The sequence below is a fragment of the Elephas maximus genome, chromosome 3 (genome assembly GCF_024166365.1).
Source record: "Elephas maximus indicus isolate mEleMax1 chromosome 3, mEleMax1 primary haplotype, whole genome shotgun sequence".
NCBI lineage: Eukaryota > Metazoa > Chordata > Mammalia > Proboscidea > Elephantidae > Elephas > Elephas maximus.
In genome coordinates, this window is record NC_064821.1 from 187,312,508 (window position 1) to 187,317,634 (window position 5,127).

The window sequence follows — 5,127 nt, forward strand, 5'->3', positions numbered from 1 at the left end:
AAAAATGAAGGAAATGAAAAAGCATTATGCAAACAAAAAGAACTCAGTACAGAAACTTAAGTGGAACAAATAAATTGTCCACACCACATACAGAAAAACCATAACAAAATGACAAGAGAAAATTCATATCCATCAATAATCACACTGAATGGAAATGGTTTAAATGCACCAGTCAAGAGAAAGAGAATGACAGATTGGATAAAAAAACATGATCCATCAATACATTGTCTACAAGAAACACACTTTAGACACAAAGACCTAAATAGATTAAAAATCAAAGGATGGAAAATATAAATTAAGCAACAAATAACCAAAAAAGAGCATGAGTTGCAATATTAACCTCTGATAAAACAGTCTTTAAATCAAACTCCATCAAAAGAGTTGAGAGAGGGCATTATACAACGATTAAGTGGCCAGTACACCGGGAGGACATAACCATAATAAACATTTATGCACCCAATGACAGAGCTCCCAAATACATAGGGCAAAGTCTAACAAAACTGAAAAAGAAACAGACAGTTCTACAATAATAGTAGGAGGCTTTAACACTCCACTTTCAATAATAGAACAACTAGAAAGAAATTCAAGAAAGATAAAAAAAAATACAGAAATCTAAATAACACATCAACCGACTTGACCTTATACACGTATAGAACACTCTAGCCAACAGTAAAACAGTACACTTTCTTCTGCAGTGCACATGGATCAGTTTCCAGAATAGACCATATTTATTTTAGGCCACAAAGCAAGCCTCAATAAATTAAAAAACTTTGAAATATTACAAAGCACCTTCTCTGATTAAGATTACAATGATCTAAAACTAGAAATCAGTAACAAGAAGAACAAGGAAAAAAAATCAAAACACATGGAAACTGAATAACACTCTGCTTAAAAAGCACTGGACAAAAGAAGAAATTATAAATGAAATAAAAAAGTCCTAGAATCAAATGAGAATGAAAATACAACACACCAAAACCTTTGGAACACAGTAAAAGCAAAGCGCAGAGGAAAACTCATAACAATAAATGCACATATCAAAAAAGAAGAAAGGGCAAAAATCAACTGCTTCACCCTACAACTTGATCATATAGCAAAAGAGCAGCAAAAGGAGCCCACAGTCACCAGAGGAAAAGAAATAAAAAAGATTTATAAGCTCAGGATTAAAATGGAGGAAGAAACAAAAACAAAGACCCTTCAGAAATAAAGACAAGGCTACGAAGAGCACAAAAGAGGTCAGGCACAACAGAAATCACAATAAAGGATATCAAGGACAGGAATGAGAAAATAAAAACAGAAAATTGAAAATGAGGGCGAAATTATAGAGAATACAGACAAAGGAAATCTACCATGGCAGCCCTTATGTGTCGGAGTAGAACTCTGCTCCACAGGGCTTTTCACGGCTGATTTTTCTGAAGCAGAAACCTCTGGGTGGATTCAAACCTCCAACCTTTCGATTAGCAACCAAGCCTGTTAATCATTTGCACTAACCAAAATAAAAACCCATTGCCATCGAATTGATTCCACCTTAATATTGACCCTATAGGAGAGAGTAGAATTGCCACATAGTGTTTCCAAGGAGTGGCTGGTGGAGTTGAACTCCTGAGCTTTTGCTTAGCTGCTGATCTCTTAACCACTGGGCCACCAGGGCTCCAACCAAAATAGGAGAGAACAAGTGTTTTAAAACAGAATCCAAAGCATCTTTTTTGAAGTGCAAGAGGATCTGAATCCATATCTTGAATGAGCACACTATGCTTCAGGGGATGAGGCATACCCTAGGAAAATATTACAATTCAAAAATAAACCAAGAATCTTTTGGTCAGCCAGGAAAAAAAAAAAAAAAACAAGTCAAGGGGGAAACAAACAAACAAACAAAGAAACCAGGCTTCTCCACAGCAACACTCAATGCCAGAAGATAATGGAGTAATAACTAGTTCAGGAACAAAAGTGAGAGCTGAGGAATTTAGATTCAGCTCAACTCTCCTTAAGGTAGTGTTAAAAATAACATTTTCACAATATTAACTTTGTATATGAACTCATACGTTTTATTTTTCAGGTCACAAACAGGGGAACATCTGGTCTGAAAGTCAGAGGAGAGTTCCAAAGTGTGATACAGGTGGAAAAGAGTCTCCCATACACCAAGGAAAAATGAACAGGAAGCACTCTGAAGGATTGATTGCTCGGAAAATTTTATATATTTTTTCTTCGTAATGAATAGAAGTTTTCATGATAACCAATTGCTTAATGGTAGTGAGTTAGCATTATAAAGTAACTCCTGAAAATGTGGCCCTCCACCTACCAGCAGCCTTGAGACCTCTTGAAATTTAAATTAAAGAAGCCCACCATTTTTTCATTAAATCACAAAGTAATGGTTTTGCTATTGACTACCTAGCTGGAAAAGACATAATTTACAATGCTACAGAGCAGCTTCTGGCAGGAAAAAAAAAGTCAAGGCTTTTACAGTTTGGGTCAGGCTTATTTACAGTTAATTCTGTTATTAATTCATGTAAGTTATCATTTTTCTTAGTTTTCCTATCATTTTATCCTTTTTATTTGCTATTTTGTTTATGATGCTTACTTGTGCATGCATCAGGAAATGCCAAAAGCTTTTAAATGTATGAAATTAAGAGCATGTTAGGCATTAATTTTTTTGTACATGTGAACTGGAAGAAGACTGCTCTATGTGTTTTTTTGTTTTGTTTTGTTTTGTTTTGTTTTTTAACAGAATGCTGTATTTACGCATGTAAAAACACTAGTCTCCTACAGGAACGTAGTGTGAAACCGTTGCACTGTTTCCTGTACACCCTTCAATGTCCAGTAACTGCCTTGCCTCCTCTGTGAAGCCTTAGCAGATTTCCTCAGCAAACATGGATATCTACCTGTTTGTCTGTACTGATCAGTGGCTTTTATCTCTGGCTGCATGTTATAATCAGCTGATTCCCTTTTTAAAATACCAACGCTGGGGCCCTATTTCCAGAACTTCTGATTCAATTCACCTAGGATGAGGTCCTGGCATCCTTTTTAAGGCTGCCTGTTACTGAGAGCTATGGCTGCTAACCAAAATGTTGACAGTTCGAATCCACCAGCGGCTCCTTGGAAACCTCATGGGGCAATTCTACTCTGTCCTATAGGGTTGCTATGATTCAGAATTGACTCAACGGCAATGGTGTTTGGCACTGAGAACCTCGACTGACCCTTGATTTTGCCTGTAATCATTCCTGCCTACTGATTCCTCTTGAGTTGAAGTTCAGCATTACTATCTAACTTCCAGGTATCTCTTCATCTCTCTGAAGTTAGACAGTGAGCTCCTTGAGGACAGGGTCTAAGGTTATCTGTCTGTATCGTCCACAGCACTGAGATGGTGCTGATCACAGACTGAAGACTCAGATGTGGTTTGAGGTTGTTATGGTAACCATTCCCCATAGACCATGATCTCAACCCTATTTCTATGAGACTGTCATCTGAGTTTTGAATGCCATGAGATTGGGGCATTGTATTAGTGCAGAGAGATATGGATGACAGGAGGACATCCCAAAAGAGACACTTGCCAAAAAACTCCTTTCTCACTCCTACCTTCAGCACACACGTTCTGAGTTGGTAGCAGAAGAAGCTACCACAAAGGTAGTTAGTTCCTGTTCCTGGAAGGGCTTGGAATCTAGCCATCTTCTTTGTCATTGTTATCAACGTCATCATCAGCGACATCAACATTGTCACTACTGGACATCTGTTTTCCGTAGAAGGTCTTCCTGGAAGTTCCCTCTGAGAAGGCAACCAACTAAATAAATATTATTACCAAAATGTATCAAAAGAGTTGGCTACCAAAGGGAAATTTTCATAATTGAGAGAATCTAACACTAAATTTCCTCATCCTAGGGTGCCCACTGTGTGTGGGTAGAGAGAAGGGTTTTTGCTTTAGTTTTGCTTGGTTAATGATAGGAAGCATCCCTTATACATACTCATTTTACTGTATGTGAAGAAAAAAGTTGGATTTTTAATGGTTGCCATAGTGTGTGTGTGTGCACGAGAGAGAGAGAGAAAGGAAGAGGGAGAAAGAAAGAGAGAAACTTTTTAGGAAAGGTTACAAGACTGGTGGAAATATAGCCAAGATTACCAGACTTCTCTTTGTGGACCCCATGCGACAGGGCAGAGTTATAGCACAATGCTCAACAAATGTCAAGACACTCTCATACATACAACCACTTGATATTCCCATCGCCATAGGCTGACCCAACAGATCTACTAGCCTCTGAGATATAGTCTGAGGGGTTTTTAGAGTAGCAGTTCCATAAAAGATTTTGTGCACTCACTGATGGGGTCCACTCCGACAGGGAGGCCATGAACTTGACCTGGTTAACATAAGGGCAATGGTTACTCCAAGGGAGTAAACTAGCTCTGGAAAGTGGTGTGTTGGTAATTGTTTAACAATGAGCTTTCTGGGGGAAAAAGGCCATATTGTTGCCAATTTCAGTGGTGTAGATGTTCCTACCATGGCTGATTTCAGCTACCAAAGTGATGACATTGAATAGCAGGTTAGAAGAGATGCACACGATCAGTAGTCCAGTTCATCACTGACTTGGGACACCAGACCAACCTCACAGAGTTGGATTTGTTTGGAAGAAAGACCTCACAACATCTGGCTAAAATTTGCCTAAGTTGCTAGAGCCCAAAACATGGGTAGGTCTAGATCCTGTGTGGCCAAAAAGGCTCCTTGTTAGGAATAGACAAGGGTTAGTTTAGGAGAGAGATTGAAAAGAAGAGCACCTGAAGCTTCCCCCAAAAAAGAATTTTAGTCACCACAGCTCTGGATTCCTCTACCTAGATGTCAAGTGTTGCCCAGAAATCTTTCAGGCCACAGCCTAGGAAAGAATATGATTTATAGAATGCCTCGTATAGAACCGCTCCCCCAAAGCTCTGATTCCAAGAGGGGCAACCTGGGAGTTTGCACACACAGCTGAGAATGGAAAGAACAAAGAGGTAGGGAATGTCAGGAATGGCCCTGTACATGTTCTCTTTGTGCAACATCCACGTCCTGCTCCTTCCACAAGCATGGTTCATCCGAAGCCCAGCCCTGGGATCCCATATAATATGGCAGAAGTCCGGAGTAGTGGTTTTCTCTGGACAAAGCAGGGA